General features: G+C 36.4%; 1 protein-coding gene across 1 annotated transcript in view; it reads right to left on the bottom strand.

The window, feature by feature from the left end:
• Positions 1 to 17856, bottom strand: part of LOC149548345 (binding protein) — a 144481-nt gene that overhangs the window by 98856 nt on the left and 27769 nt on the right. The gene's annotated exons all lie outside the window — the stretch shown is intronic.

Raw genomic sequence — 17856 nt, 5'->3', positions numbered from 1 at the left:
AATGACATACACTTCTCACATATATGTTAAAAGTACTATGTAGTGTGTGTTATCATATCTGTTAGGAGGAAATTGGGCTTTTCTTTTATATTGTTTATTGGGACTCTATTGCCCTTTGAAGCCAATTGCTAAGCGACAGTGAGCGCTCCACTAACACTTCCTCTATAAATTTTGAACTTGAAAGGTACAACTCACTTCTGAAATTTTTTCCGATTTTCAAAAAGTACGAAATGGGGTATAATTTTAACCCGAAAGCAGAAAGGTATCTAACAGTTGCCCATCACCGTGATAAATCTGTGAAATAATACAGATTCCAACAAAATACTATCCACCCTGGAGAAAATCTCTCATTCAAAGACAATAGAAAATGACTCCAGATTTTAAATGCATGCTGAGATTTTTCACCTCAATTGATAATTTAAAATCTGAGCAAATCAATGATGCGACAAAGAACATAATGAACTATTTCAAAACAATAAATCCACGTGAAATTGCAGAGATTCTCTATATCATTACAGCATAAAGCTCTTTTATAATTCTAAATAAAGAGCTTTCTCAAAAACTGAGTCTTGTTAAAACTAAAGCCCAGAAATCCATGAAGATAATCAGCAATAAAAGAGACAAAACTGAAACAAAGAACACCAGAAATATCCTAGGAAAACCCTTCTAAAATGAAGGGAAAAACCCAGCCACACAACAGAAAATATCATTTTATTGATAATAGAATTCAAGTGTACTATATCCTTTGCTTGAAGCGAATATATAACAATGGGAGAGACTCTTCACATTATAACCAAAGGTCTCTTGAGATTCCCATAACTCCTACAATAAATTATAACTCTTTGAATATTCATGCCTCAATGCATGTGAACGACACATGTCATTAACATTTAATATTACAAATTAAACTTAAGTGACCTTTTCAGTTGAAGATGATAAGAATGGTAATAACGTCCAGATTTTGAGAGATAAAGACCTCTATTGTAGCTATAAACTTTGACAAGTCTCACTTGATTATCAAAGAAAAAGGGGAATTTTTCGGAATCCCTTGCATACTATTTCAATTTGCTATATAAAGTCTTCTCAACAACGCATAATAACTCTTCAGATACTTGTAACTACATCTTTCATTGAGAAATTTACAAAGATTAATCATAATAATATACAAAGAGTTTTTGAGTAGATATAATGAAATTAAACTAAAGAACAACTAAACATCCCCTTTAATACTATGGAGTCTTATCAGCTTCTTTGGCCGCAGGTTGTTGAACAGCCACCTTTTCTTTGTACACCTATAGAGCATTGGTTGCAGCCACGATTTTATCATGATCTGGGACAATGATGTTGGAGTTGAAAATTGCCCAAATAATCATTTGTCATTTGATCTCCTTTGCCTTGGCAATGAAGGTTCTATGGTGATTGGCACACCACATCAGAATGGCATCAATCCTTGCAAGCTCCTTAGATTTATCCTTGCAGAATACACAGGGGTGAGCTATTGTGTCAATATTTTGTTCATACTCTGCTTTTAGATCACCTGCAGAGACAACACCGGAACTATTCTTCTTTTGTAGCTCACAACCGATGCCCTTGAAGTCTTGTATTATTTGCCCAATCATCTCTTTGGCTTTCTCCAATAATTTATTCAGATTTACTACAATTTTCTGTACACATTCTCATTTGTACACCAAACTAAACAGTTTTTATCTCTATGCCTATAACTTCCTAGAACTGCTTCATAGTAGTTTTATGGGTAACCCCCTCCATTTTCGCCACTCTGATTTTAGATACCACAGAATTCCCCACCACAACCAAGGCATCATAGAATTCACTTAAGGTCCTTTCATTGGTAGAATTAAATAATGCTGGAATTGTCAAATTCCAGTATTTGACAATTCAGGAAGTTTTAAATATCAGAAATGATATTTGGAATATGGCTGGAACTGTTTGGTTGATCTAGAATTCATGGTGAGAAGATGCATTTTTTGCCATTGCTACAAACACACCTTTGCCACAGCCAACTCTCCTTATCCATCTTCATCATCATCTTTGACTTTGGTGTGCTCTTCATCTATTACAAACAGGGTTAGTGGGGCATACGAACAAGTCAACTTGCTTCTGCTGCAAGTATCTTGTGCATGTGGTTGGACCATATTCCAACTAAGCCACAGCCATCTGACGACGGTCCAGATTTATACACCACGATTTATTTGCAGAAGTCGCCAATCCCACATGACAATGTTTTGGTGTTACATCCCCTATTTTGTTGATTTATGAAAATTCTATTCTAGCCATTGATATTCAAGCTAATCAAATAATGGTTGGTTAAATTAGTTACTCATCCTTGATTTCATATGAATGGAAATATTGGTTATTTGTTATGTTTCATGTGGAATGGAAGAAGTTAGTTAATATGGTATTAGTTATGATAACTAAATTCCATCTGAATGATGTGGAAGTATGCTTTCACCGTGTTCTTTCTTCTTGCAGGAGCGCAGCGAAGGGGGAAAAGCATTGGCAAAGAGGGAATAGGGCATAAGTGCACCAACCTGCCACCGAGCTAACATGTATGAGTCAAGGGAAAGAAAACTAGGGCAAACTAGACAATGCCAAAGCATCCACCATAAGCTAACTAGGTCACCAAATGTGCATACATAATTATATTTCACATAACAAATAGAGTAAGATTGTTACCTATGTATTCCACTCGAAGAATCTGCTCCATCTGTTGGCAAATTATTCCCTAATATACATAGCATCCAGGGCACCTAGGTATAATTGTATGCAATCATTATACATAATATGTATGTATGCGGACAACTTGGAGTAACACATATGTGCATGTGTACTTCAATACGCCTGTACATACATGTGGACTCAATTTTATTATTTACCGCATATGTACAACTATGCTTAGATAATATGAATATTATATATAATAGATTGGGTGTAGGAAAATTGCTAAGGAATTGAATTATCTCATTCTCATTAAGTCTAGTGGCCCCTTAAACTCTATTAATATTTCAGCCACCTTGGCTATTCATTTTTGTCAAGAATTCAAGCGTATGATGTGCCACCTTGCATTTCCTCCCATACAAGTAACTCCTTGCTCAGGCTCGATTACTTTGTAACCGAGCATGGTTCTATATTAAGGAAATTGGCAGCCACTTGAGGGCTAGCTCTTTTTTTTCGAATCTCACTTGCAGACTGTTGTGAGGTTTTCACAACATTGCCCCAAAATTTTGGGGACCCCCCTTTTTTTTAATCGCCTTAGCAAATTTTTGGATTGTCCAACAATTTTGAGAATTTTGAGCCTTGGACACTTTCAGGCCAGTGGGGAGAGACTTAGCTTATTTTCACCCGGTTTTTTTTTTTTTTTACTTGATTTTTCCAGAGCCACCAATTTCATCCTTAGGCCAAACAAATTTTAAAGAGCAACACTTGGCAGGATAAAATTGTAAATTTTGTACTTAGACATTTTCTTTTGAAATTTTGGATATAATTGTATAAAATTGGATAATTTTCAAAAAAATGAAAATTTTGTTAAATCTAGTCTTTTGGAAAATCTTGATTATTTTTGGTGAAAAGGATTAATTTTTGTGATGGTGAAATAAAATTGCAAAATAAATTTTAGGCTCTAGAGAAATAATTTTGTGTTAAAAAGCTAAAATTGCTTAGCTAAATCGATTTGGAGAGAAATTGCAAAAAATTGGTTTTAATAGATAAAAATTGCCTTGAAAACTTTTTGCCTTTAATGAAATTGGTAATTTAATATTGAAAAAATGGCTTTTGGTTAGCCAAAATACAATTTTAATGACATATTAATTGCTAAATCCTCATTAAATGGAAATATTTGACATCTCCAAGGCATTATTTAATTTCTTTTTGCAATTTAGAACTAATTGGCAATTTAGAAAGTTAATTTTCATCATGGCAAAATTAATTTTGGTTAAGTATTTAATTGTGGGCCATAATTTTGCATTAATTATTTGTTTTTCTTTCTCCCAGGGTCCAAGAAGAAAGTTGGGTATGGGCCTCTCTCCCGTTTCTTCCTCACTTCTCACTTCTCCTTCTCAAGGTGTTGGTGATTTTGCAAGAGCAGATTTGCACTCTTCTTGCTTGGCGAAATTTGTGGGAGCTGAATTTTGTGGGGGCCAAAATTTGTGGAAGATAAAATTATGATTTTTGCAAGAGGCTGCGATTTTGGCCCTAGGTTGGGTAATTTTATTGGAGGTGAATTGCATGATAAATTTCTGATTTGCAAAGGGATTTGAAGTTCTTGAGGTCTTGTCCTAGGTTCCGAAAAGTCGCTATAAGATTATTGGTTAAGGTGAATTTTCATCATCCAGAGTTGCAAGGGGTCCTTAAGTTGACATCCTTCTTTCGTTCTAGTCTAAGGATTGCTCCTCTTGGTTCTTCTTGCCTTCTGGTCCACCACTCTACCATCCTGTAATAAGGCGACGAGCATGGAGGATGTTAGTGCAAATAAGAATCCCAAGCGGGCAAACACTAAGAAAGACAAAGAGGATATGATGCCCAAAACTCCCTTCTTCTCGAAAATGAAAAGAATAACCGACACCAATATCGCTACAGTGGACATGATACAAATGAAGGATAGACTAAAGGAAGGACAATCCCCCTTGGCTATAGGTAGAGGTAATTTCAAATCATTTAGAATTGCAAGGGGTCCTTAAGCTGACATCCATCTTTCATTATAGTCTAAGGATTGCTCCTCTTGGTTCTTCTTGCCTTCTGGTCCACCACTCTACCATCCCGTAATAGGGCGACGAGCATGGAGGATGTTAATGCAAGTAAGAATCCCAAGCGGGCATACACTAAAAAAGACAGAGGATATGATGCCCAAAACTCCCTTCTTCTCAAAAAATGAGGCGAATAACCAATACCAATGGCGGTACCATAAAAGAATATACAAAAGGCAGTTGCACATCACAACCCAAGCGTCGACACTTCCATTTCAACCATGACGAGCAACGTTGAGGTGGCACTTGATTTTGAGGATATCAAAGAAGAGGATGTCAATGAAACAGATTCTGGATCGAGGTTGGATCAGTTGGGGAAGGTTGCTATCAAGAAGAAGCATTTGGGCACCCTTTTCTCTCTCAATGTTTTTATTGGATTTGAGAAGAATATGAGAAGAATCACGAAAGGATACTACAAGCAGCAAGTGGCGTGGCGAAGCCAGCGGAACTCAGGGCGAAGCACACACCTTGTCCTCCTATGGAAGAAGTTAACGAAAGGTTAGCTAAGTTCATTGCCTTAGCTAAGAAGATGAAAGAAAAGGGAAGATTTATATTAGAAGATCATTTGATGTAAGCCCAAGTGGCGATTTCCATTTTGGTGCCTTCTCATTGGTTGCCACTTTTTGCACTTTTTTCATTGGTCCATTGATGAGGTGGCAACTTCTCATTGGCCGATGGGGTGGCAACCCTAATTAGAGTTTTGAGGATCCAATATGGATCGTTGATCTTGTTTTGATCTCCATCGTCCGTTGTATTTCTGGCCCCTATAAAATGCCATTTGCTCTCATTTGTAAAAGGGTTGGAGAAATTGTTGCGAAGATAATACCAAAATTACTCTCTTTTTCATTGTTGCGATTTGCATGTTGATTAAGAACATTGGGTATTATTGCATGTTTTCTACTCCCACTTAGTTAGATTTCCTTTCAAGTTGTTAAAGTTGGTTTCATTTCAAGTTGCTAAGTAGGAGTTAAAGTAGATGGATAAGTTGTATGGTAGCATTGGTAAATGTTTGATAGGGATCAATACTAGGCCACTAGCATCCTAGTGGCTGGTTGGGAAGCTTTGTGTGGTAAACTAGTTTATTATTCCTTCGAATCATTGCACCTGTGGAAGTGAGGCCGCTAGTCAACTCTCATTAGGTTCGATCTCCGTCCATTTGCTAACCTTCCATTCATAGGAGTAGGAGTAGAATAGTGAGTAGTTGGGTAGTCAAAGTTTAGGGAAAGAAGTTAGAGGAGTAGGTCGAGTATTAGAACACATCCATTCACCTTCCACCACCACTGCTTTCCCATCAACATCACCATTGGCAGACACACCCTCCATCATCACTACCATCAACATTATCTGCCACCCGCACATTTCACAAACCGAGCTGCCATCACCTTCATCCCACCAAAGTCCAAGTCATCCTCGAATGAATAGCGTAAGGCCACCTGCGTGATTACCAGCAAATCACATCGATAAAACTGAGCGAGTATCCAACGATGTAAGGAACATTGGAGCTATTGCTTATGTCTTCATGAGTAATAACTTTTCAAGAGAGGAGTTGCATGTTTGATATCCCATATTGAATATTCAAATCCTAATATGTTATGTAAGTGATACAAAACTCGCATCAACACAGACCATACCTTTCTCCTAAAAATTTATATCACAGTAATCATATTTTGCTAGTGGTCAAACAGAAGCCATTAAACTGGGCTCTGGAGCTCACGATTGGGACCCAAGAATAACATATTCTTACTGCATCATCTTTCTATCAGGTTGTTTTGTGAACACCGCTCATGTATTCAATAGCAAACTTGTACTTATTTCATTTTTGTTTCCTAGCGTATGAATCATACAATTTTATGAAATGGTCTATCATTCGTAAAAGCTTATGTTCAATTGACAATAAATCATTGTGCACCTACGTAATATTATTTATGTCATCCAATTGGTCAGATTATTCATGCCACCCATCACGTATGATTGAGAATTTATCATGTCGACCTTGCATAGAGCCGTGATTTGCATTATTTTCTTAGTATCTCAATCAAGGTAGGCCATGTACTATGATAAGGAGGGAAATATGTACATTTGCATGCCCCTTGTATTAAGGCATCAAATCTGTATGTCTCTGAGACAAGGAGATGTATACCCTTGCTGCATCCTACTTAAAGATTCTTAATATTCATGTCTTCTTCTTATTTTCATCCATAAAAACTTTATTTTAGGCAAGAAGGACTATTACTTATATCATCCTGCAAGAACAATGGAAGATGGACACTTACACCAAGAATCATCAAGGATGGCCAAGCATGGCTGAGATGAATGGTGTATTCTATATGAAAAATAAACTGAGTCAGCTCATGGTGGGCAGTTTATGTGATGTCTTGTTTGTCAAGTCGAGCAGTAGGTGATCAGGCACACAGTGTCCATGTAAATCCCTAGCCAGGGCAGGTTTAGTGGCAAATGATGTTGTTGTGATCACTAGAGATCAAGATAGGTCATAGTCGGATGGATAGATAGTCAGGAGGGTTCCATGATATAGTCAGCTATGTAGTTGATACTCTTACCAGGATGATCAAGCAAGAGGAGATGGTGTAAATGTGCTTTATCCCATTCAGGGTAGGGCCATTCTCAGTTGAGAATGAGTGTGGTATACACTAGGTCCATGGTTGAGTGGTTAAGCATCTAACAATGCTTCTCCTCTCCACCAATGCCAAGACTTGCTGAAGACAAAACGGGTCTGCATTCTTGGTTTGATATGATTCAATCTTAGCAAGTACTTGCATTCTTTTCATGTTTTTATTTTAAGTTCAGCTATCTATGCATGCATGCATGCATGTATGTATGTAGTAACATTTACTCCCTGCGGTTATATGAAGTGATAGTTAAATGTTTTAGTTAGTTAATGTTCACTCTCATTAAATAATTATTTGTTTTTATTTGTAATTAAATAAATGAGGAGAATCTTTACTCGGTAGTTAAAAGTCAGTTAATCAATTATAACTGTTAATCCCATGCATGCAATTATGTAGATTGCTTATTTTGATTTACAATATATAAGGAAATTAAGGGTTAGGAAAATTGGATGTTACATTTGGTGTCAATGTCTGTAAAGTTGTGTTATTTTCCATAGCTCTTGTTAGCTTGAAAGCCTCCAGAAATTAATTTGCATCTCTTGTTTCTCTCTCCTTGCCTATAAGAATTCGATGAAAACAATCAATCTTCAACTATATATGGAAGGAAAGCACAATATGTAGGGAAAGCCCAATCATTGTTATTGCTACTCTGTTTGTGAAAGATGTGAAGAATGGAAATGTGGAGTGGGCATTTATAAAGGATTCTAGTCTCCCCTTAGACCTATTCTATTCTCTGCTAGGTCGTTCACAATAAAGATGTTGGATTTGAACAAATGTGATTCATCTTAGCTCGTCCAAATCCGTCATCTCTATCGTCAACGGCATGGTAGAGACTCGTGTCATCTTAACCAGTCAATTTGACTTGGCCTCCTTATCATTTCACTTTATCTTATATTCGTCGAGTATCTAATTTTGTATAGATCTAATTCTTCCACAACACATAACCGCCTTTCTTGTCATGGTGTCTTTTGTTTTTAAAATCGATATGCTTGTTTTGTACATATTTATGTAAAACAGGTTTCACAGCATTTTTAGATTGTTTTGTATTATACAACTTCATTATCTCCATGTCAAGTTCCCTTGCATGAAGAAATGAAATCTAGATGGAGTGCCTCTCATTAAAGGAGAATCTAGCACGAATGTTATTAGAACCGCTTTGTGGTAGTGTCATCCCTACGAAGAAAAGAGACTGGGCTGCTAGGAAAGACCATTTTAGATTTAGTGACAATACCCTTGTGGGGCAGTTAAAATATTATTTGAATGAAATTACACATATTTGTCTTCACAAACTTCAAAAAACAAAACATTTGATTTGTCCCCAATTCCCATTTAAGTGGAATTGAAATTCATTTTCCATTACACTTTTTTAGATCGAAGATTAAAATATTGGTTATGGGGGTAAATAAGAATAGAGAAATCCCTATTCCACTTTCATGTTTTGAAAACAAACATAGAATATGTTTTGAGATTTCACAATGACAATTTCATATCAATTCCAGCAAACAAACGAGCCCTTAGGTTATCAATGAAGGGTAACCCCCTTACAATTAAATCCTCAATCTACGGCTTGATAATCTTCCCAAATTGATTGTTGGTTTGTAACTAGGTAATTAGCTCCTTGTTCTTGTCAGATGCAGGCTTAAAAATACATTCAATAGAACCAAAAAGTTGAGCTAACAAAGGACACAACATTGACCTACATGCATTCGAGAGTATTTCCACCATAGCTTTTAAACTATCTTTCTCCATCTTGGTCTTCTCTACCCTGTCCTTATCCCTATTGGAGGATACCTGCCAATCATATATGTTTGCTTCAAAGCTAGGGACTCCCATGTCAATCCTAGTAACATTAAAGTCTACAACAATGACTTGGCTCATATCCTTCTAGGTGTTTAGGTGTCCATCTCAAAGATCAAGTGGTCTGAGTTATTGTCTTCTATGAGATGGGGAATGGTTTGTAGCCTCTTGTGTTTAGTATAGACATATTAAGTATTTGTGCAATGGCATCCTTGGGTGGGCATTTCTGAGTTTCTATTCGCCTCTTATTGAACAAGAAAATTTGGAGCCAAAAGGGGGACAGAAAGACTTGAGATGTGGATCGCATGTCATCAAGGGTGAGGACAAAGACCTCTTAACCAGAGGTGTTGTGCTTGCCCACTGTGAAGAAAAAGGAAGCAAGGGTTTAGCCTTACCAGTGCTTGTGCTTGCATCTTAACACATTTTCCCTTTCTTATCCTTTGCTCCCTTTGATGCCTCTTTTTCCTTTATCCTAACCATCAACCCCCTACTTCTCGTCACTTGTAGAAATTCTTACATTTTGCAAAGGACTTGTTCCACATATAGGCTTTAGTCCTAAATTCTTCTCTAATGATTGCTGATATCCCCCGTCAATAGAGCTTAGTGGCACATAGCTGGAGCGAAAGAGGGTTGAGTATGGAGGATGGCTCTGACTCAGTGTTTGTTGATTACTTGAAGGGGTGCTTCTCTTATTGTCCCCTTTCTTCGTAGCAAGCCACAATTTTGCTACTCCTAATCAAAAGGGTCATTATCACATCAAAATTATCTTCTTCAACGGCAACCCAATCAATGGGATCCAGAGGAAAATTCTATACTGGTGCAAAGTAGGAGGGTCTACTATATTAGACTAATTATCCACAATGCCAATAATAGCAAGCAGAAAACAAAACTTTTGTATTTTCTTCAGAGTCAACCTAGACCATTGTCTCTTCCCTACTGCAAAATTGCAAACACACTGCCAAAAAATTCTCTGATAAGACATGGTGGTATGAGGACCCCAAGTATAAGGTGTGCTTCACCTGACCTTTCGGGTAAAATTGCCTCTTCAACACATTATAAGTTTACATTGTGTATTTTTCATCTACTTCGGTGATATTTATTGCATTGGGTGAGGACTAGTAACTAATTGTAAACTCCAAAGTGAATGGGAAAAGGTATGTCATCTTTATGCCTCTCAAGTCACCTTTGTTGTACCTCAATTATATTGCTACAAAATTCCACCATTACAATTGTATCATTGGCATACTAAGGCAATTTCCATGGGAATCATCAAAAGCACCGATTATGATGTAGGTAAAAGTTGGGAACTATAGAAAGTAATTGTCGTAGGCTCGGATTTATGTCACTACATCTAGTGAAATCCTCTGTTCTAGGTATCACTGTAATTCCTTAACCAATTTCATGTTAAATGTATCATTTACCCTCCCGAAGTCAGCATAGCTCTTTTGCAATTGTAAACTAGGATAGAAATCATATATTTGTATGTCGTCATCAAATTTCCAAACATTGTCTAGCCCAGGCCAGTGTTGAGTGCATGCTAGGGCATAAATTAGATAAAAAGGCACGTGGAAGAATTTATTCAACTAGAACATAGTAATCAAATGATGTTTACATCACTGATTATCCCTACCCAGTCAAGATAATCACAACTAGTACAAATCATCTAAATGAAGAAAAACATCCACTAATCAAGGTTCATCAAATCTTTGTCTTGACCCTGTGTAAGAGCACTATGATATTGATGATTTCCCCTTTAACAAAGGTGCGCAAAATAGTCTTTGGCAATTTAGAATTCCCCCTTTTCTTGGTGGTGAAAACCATTCCTTCGCAATCATGTTCCCATAAACTCCCTTCTTTTGATTGGATTCACACTGGGAAGAGATCAAATCCCCATGCAAATATACATCCTTGTTGGGTAACCGAAAGAAATTTGGAATTTCGCCTCTATCAAGAGTGACCAGGACCACTTCATTGTGTGTCTTGATTTCTCTACTACTTGTTTTGTATATGTTGATGCACTCCATTATTAAATCCACGCGCTTATATAACAAAAAAAAACCTGCACCTATAAATACGCTATCAACCTATTTCCAGGTAATGGGATGCCTATTCGACTCTCTAATCCTTCTCCAAAAGTCATTCAAATCAACATTCCCCAACTTTGTGTCGCCAATCTCAAACAAAGAACACTTCAATCCATTCAAGTGATAATAAAACAAATATTTGAGCACTGTCCCTTGTTCTTTTTCAAAATCTTCTAACGAAGTTTGTTCCTCATTTTACTCCGAATCAATTTGCTGGTTGGAATTTTCTGAATTTCAAGGAGTGTGAAGTACTCAATTTGGTTCTCTTTGGCCTTAATTGCACACTTGTGAGTTGGATCCCATGGTTCTCTACACTGGAAGCACAATTTATTCCATCTACGATCATTGAGCAGATCATCATCAAGTCTAGGCAGTATCTTCTTGTTCTGATTTGAATCTTTATAAGAGCGTTTCTTATTATTTATTTTTTGTGGTGAAAAATTCTTGTCTAAAATTTAATTCGAGAGGTAGAAGTTTTCATGTCCAGCTCTTTCAATTACTTCTTTCAAAGTACATGGGTTGAAAGCTTTAACCCAACCATCAAAGGTTTCGATAATCCATCAACAAAAAGAACAACCAATCTTCTTTCCAACGTATCAATCACCGTCATTGAAACTTTTTTAAAATCTCCAATGAATGACTCTACTGAACCCCATTGTTTAAGCTAAGCCAATTCCTTAAAATATATATATATGGGCCTTTGTTGTCAAACATGTCAATAAGCCTTTCTATAACCTCTGCATATGACATGATCTGATCATGGCCTATCATAATCATGTTAGGGTTAGAACACGGAAGTCTACTAGTTATATGCACATTTGATCAATAAAAAAGAGAAATACATAACATAGAAAAGTGAAACAATAAGACACAAACTTTAACGTAGTTCACTCAAACTCAAGCTACGGCCACCACATAGATAATCTAATATTATTATCTAGTAAATAGAACTGATTACAATCAGCAATCCCTTGCAACTCAATAGCACTCCAAAATGTTACAAAGTTCTCCTATGAAAAACCCTAACCCTAAGCCATTGTATCAAGACAAAATGTTAGCCTTATACAATGTCCCATTCCTAGTGATGTTTACCATACAGAAATATTTAGCCTTTTTGATTCCCTAAGGCTAGAAAAATAATTAAATAGTAAGCGAATGAGGAAAAATTAAATATTAGCCTAAAAGCTAATGTAATTTGCAACATATTTAATTATTCATTATGTATAATGTTAATACAGCCAAGATATAAGAATCCCCAAGAGAGATGTCCAACCTTGCAAAAAGAGTAAGCAACAATAGAAATGCACAAATAAACTTGACAAGCAAGAGACAATATGGAAGAATATCAAAGGATTATCATCAAGTTGGCCTACAAATGCAGTTATTCCATTGCCATTGTCAATATACAACTGCTAGCAAGTTCACAGTTGATCATCCCTCAAAACTATAAACCTAACCTTCCAAATGCTTCTAAACTACCATTGGCCATCTATCAACAACTCGTGATATCCTTCCTAGCCACTTAGCACTACCTAAACTAGAACCCCTACCCCACATAAATACAAGATCGCCAACCAAAAGTCGGCTTATCCGATTAACAATCTCCAATACAAAGAAAACGTATTACAAACAGATAGGTCACGACCCAAATCATAAGAATAGCCCTCATAAAAATATATCGTGCCTTGCAAGCATACAAGAAGGTTTTAGTGCCAATAAACGTGTCCAACTTGGCTCTATCATCCTGATGATGGATCATTGAGTATGATCCGAAATGTTGATGCTAATAAAATCACACACAATCTTGCCCAGAAGAATGAATATAATTACTAAATCATTTCAATTAATTGATCCTATCATCTTGTCTCACTTGTTCGTGGACTTCTAGATCTTGATATATTCTTTCATTGCCTTAGGTAAATTCTTACATGGTATCAAAGTCATAGGAGCATTCATTGCATAGCCTTTGAAGAGGTTTTTTCTTCATTCGTTGGAGGGATTGGAGAGAGGATATTTATGTAAAAATCATTTGTGTGTTCCTTAGAAGCTTGCACTAGATGGGTGGAGTCGCTGGTGAGATTACATCTAGTAAAGTCCAAGTCCATCCATGGTTCCTTTCATTCCTAATTAGAGGTAGAAGTAGAACTTTAAGTTGGAGTAAAAATGGAAAAGTTGAACTATATTTTCATTGCACATTATAAAGCCAAATCTTTAGAAGTGCAAGAGTTGATATCCATTGGATGAAAAGCGTAAATCCCTTTGTGATAACTAGCATATCACATCATAAAACTGAATAAAGTCCACGATTAAGATGGAACCTTAAAGTCATTTCATGATCTTACTTTGCAAGCTTAGCATGAGAGATGACATTATATCAAGAGACGATTAAGTGTTTTGTGTTTCTTCTCAAAGCATTAAGTATTTGATTTTGCATATGTAGTGGAACAAAACTTACATCAACAAAAATTGGCACTAGAAGGGCACGAATAAAGTTAATTAATATTGCCAACAACTGAGTTTTCAAGTTGTATTTGAGAGAGGAGATCTCTTCAAAAGTGAAAAAAAAATGTGAAATTTTAAAAAAAAAACGAAAAATTAGAAAATTGAAAAAGAAATGTTTTCTCAAATGGATAGGCAGGTGGATGTTCTCCCTATTTGGTTTGATTTGAACAAAAGGTTGTATCCATGTGATTTTACTCAACTTGCAGTAAGAAGATAGTATAGGATGCATTACACCACCGAGCATGAGGAGATACATTGTTTGGTTTTCCTTTTGAGGGTGGACTTGCCATTACAAGGGAGAATCTATTTTGCATAAATATAGGAGCCTATGGTGCTTGTCAATTCAAAAGAAGAATTTCTTGAGTTCAAAGAAGATATCAATAGGAAATCAAGATGTGGATATGGAGGAAATACTTGGTGTAGTATACATTGCCTATCACTTTCAAAATCTAGTTGTTCATCTTGTCAAGACACTGTTGACTTGATCAAGTTTCAAATGGGTTGGTATGAGGAAAGATTTGTGGGGGGAGGCAAGGATTTCTTCCATCTCCCAAGTTGGATATTAAAGGAAGGTGGTAGTCCTCACTCAAGTTGGGAACCAAAGATCAAAGAAAGAAATCAGTTGCATCCAGGAAGCATGATTGAGTATAATGACAATGATAATCAAGAGGAAACACTTTCACACATCTCTTCACTAGAAGGTGTTGAGAAGAAAATTAAGGAAGAGATATTTTATTCAAGAAAGGGGAAGCATAGAAGGAGAAGATCAACATCTTGAAGATCTAGAAGGTGATCATCATAAGTTTGAAGAGGTGATCCTTGGTGAATGTTCCCTCTTGCTGCAAGGACAAAATCTAGAGGATGACTTACAAGCAATTTCACATACCCTTCAGGAACAAATTAGTCAAATGGATGCGTTGAACAAAGAATCACAATTTATCATAGATGAATCAAAGTATATAGAGTAATTTGGTAAGTTGTTAAAAGACATCTCCAATACTGTATTATTGTGGGGGGTGCTAAACGATATCATGAAGTTGGTTGATTCATTGCCAAATGCATTTCAAGATAAGCAAGTGACATGGTTCACCATCAACTTTGACCTCCTGAGACGTCACCAATTGAGATTGAATTTGATGGACTCATGATGATGTTTGGTGACGAGCTTCCTTCAAGTTTTGAAGAGGCTCTGCTTGATGAGATTCTACGTGAAGAATTGCAAGATATTTGTAAAGAGAAGTCTACATCCATGGGGGAAGATGATGGAGGACAATTTGGGATGATACTACAATGGGACTTTGCATTTGATCAGCTTGGGGAGATCTTTGAAGGAGAGATTATCAAGGAATCCTTGATTTTTGAGGATGCACTTACCAATGTTCACAAAGACGCATGGTTCATGCTATACAAGGATAGGCCTCCTAATACAATATTTCATGGGTTTGACAAGAACATGGATCCTGCCTTGGCCATCCACGAGTTCAACGCTGCCACCTAGGGGAATCCACCACCAACTACATCCTCTTGAATATGTAAATAATCAAGAAGGATTTCAACATAAATTACTTCTCGAGACATGCCAGGTCATTTCTTTCCTTGCTTCTAATGTTGAAAATTTTAGAAGTTATTATTTTGATTATGGAGGTTTAGGAAACAAAACTTGCATTTGGATTGACCATGGACCACATTAATTGTCTCAACTGTTGATCTTGCATGATAATTTTCCTGAGTTTGAAAGTGGGGTTGTAATATTTTTTCGGAGTGTAAGGATAAAAGTGCAAAGTTGAGAACCATCACCCAAGCCTTGTGTCTCTTGAACGTCTTGAGAAACCATGTTAGATCAAGTGTATATATTAGTCTGGTTTGTGTCATCCCTTTGAGAGTCTTGTACATAGTTAGAGTAGCTTTGTCTTGAACCACTTGGTTCAAGAGGATTATGTAGGTTTTGCCTTTAGTTGCTTTACTTTAGGTGTGTAGGTCTGTCTTGAGTCATTTAACCCAAGTTGTTTGGCAGAAGTTGCTTAGTTTTCTTTAGTTTAAGAGTCTGCTTTAGGTAGTCTAGTTTAGAGGTATTCGGAATTGCAAGAAAGGCGATGTGTTCTCCCCCATACTTTGGTGCTCTCCCAGTAGATTCGTTCGATTGATTTCTTGAATACCTCTTGCGATAATACCTTGAACTGGAAATTGTTTCTAATAGACAATCCTTTGAAAAGGTTTTGTACTAAATTTGGATTGAATTCATTCATTGTGTTTGAGGCACCAGAATCTTTCAGTTACAACATTTTACTCGCACTTAATTGCTTCAAGTTCTTGGTGAGTTTTCAAAGTGAAGTTGGAATTAGTTGAAATCATACACCTACTTCACTGCCACTGTGGTTTTCCAAACCCTCTACAAGCTTTACTTCTTAAAGATTGTAAGCCAAAATAAAAGATTGAGGGAAAAAATGCAATATCAAAAGAAAAGAGAAAAAATGAAAAAAGAAAATAAAATAAAGCTATTTGGATTTGGGTGTGTGAATACCTCTACCGGTGCTATAAAAATAATCACTAAAGATAGAGCAATGTTCGTGGTTGACCACAGCGATAACCTCATCAAGGCTATGGACGCCTGACTGGCAGCAAAGCTCTATCCAAGATGCTTCTAAAGTATGGATATTAAAATAGCTAAGACCAATGGATCTAAGATACTACCTAGGTTCTTGTCAAGCGGGGAATAAATCACTTGTAGACACCTAAGTAACTATGGATCAAGGTTCTTAGCTCAATTCATGGTTTCACCCATTTTGAGTACAATTAATATTCATTGGATAGGTGAAAAAGAGACTAACCGAAGGATCTTGATTCTAGGTAAGTTATATTCTTGAAATGCTCAAGAACATTTCTATGGGTGGGTAACAGATGTTGTGAGGTTGTCACACCTCGCCCCATTGCAAATAAGGACCCTCTCTTTTGTTTTCTACTTAGGTTATTGTGGTAGTAGTTGGGTTATAAAGTTTTAGCAATGGGATTAAGTTTTAAAATAACAGGTTTTTTTGTTCAGGTTAAAGCGGGGATTTGGCTAAGTCAGAGAGATGGAACAAAATCATGAGTGATGCTAGAAAAAGAGCTCAAAGTTGATAAGTATAAAACTCATCTTGGGCTGAGACTTGTTTCGCTACCCAAGGAAAAGTTGTCTCAACTTGGTCGGGATGTGTTTCACTACCCAAGTAAAAGTTGTCCTAGCTTGGTCAAGACGTGTTTCACTAGCCAAGTAAAAGTTGTCCCAGCGTGGCCGAGACGTGTTTCGCTACACAAGTAAAAGTTGTCTCAGCTTGGCCGAGATGTAGTTCACTATCCAAGTAAAAATTGTCCTAGCTTGGTCGAGATTTGTTTCGCTACCCAAGTAAATGTTGTTTCATCTTAAGCTGGAACATGATTTTCTACCTATGTTAATTTTATCTCATCTTGGAGCAATGATCTTTGAACCTTTAAATGGGAGGTGGAGCCTAGAGGTTTGTTGCAAATACATGTGGCCTTTTTATCTATGGCATTGGGCCCAAAGTTTGAGGCAAAACAACCTTAGAAAAAATGTATGAGCATGGGGAATCAAATGCCTTGGATTAAATATTTATAAATTAATTAATTTCAAAATTGAGGTAAGACCCATTTATTAAAGTTAAAAAAATATTTAAGAGAGAAAACGACGAAAATTAGAAATAAAATAAAATTAAAATAGGTTTTAAATAGAGATGTGATTTAAATCTACCTTGATTTTGTAATCAAATTTTCTAATCAAATTTGCATTGCCCCATTAAATTATTAAATTAAATTTATTAAAAATTAGATGGCAAGTTTGTGATGATTTTCTAAATTTAATTACAATTATTATTTAATATTTGACAATTATTTACAATTGGTTATTTGCCTTGCAGGATAAGGAACATATTTCCAAAAATGATGAGGTGACATTGTCTACGATGGGCTTTCTTCTCATGGATCTACATGTTGTTCATCCTTATCCAGTTGTTATGGATTTGAATTTTTTCATTAGTCCAAGGGGGCAATGTAATTTTTTCATTGGCCCACAAGGTGATCCTTAATTGTAAT

Source organism: Cupressus sempervirens, chromosome 7 (genome assembly GCF_028749045.1).
Source record: "Cupressus sempervirens isolate cs-2001-9-10 chromosome 7, ASM2874904v1, whole genome shotgun sequence".
NCBI lineage: Eukaryota > Viridiplantae > Streptophyta > Pinopsida > Cupressales > Cupressaceae > Cupressus > Cupressus sempervirens.
The sequence above is the reverse complement of the archived record's forward strand: the minus strand, read 5'-3'. Positions and strand labels throughout refer to the sequence as shown.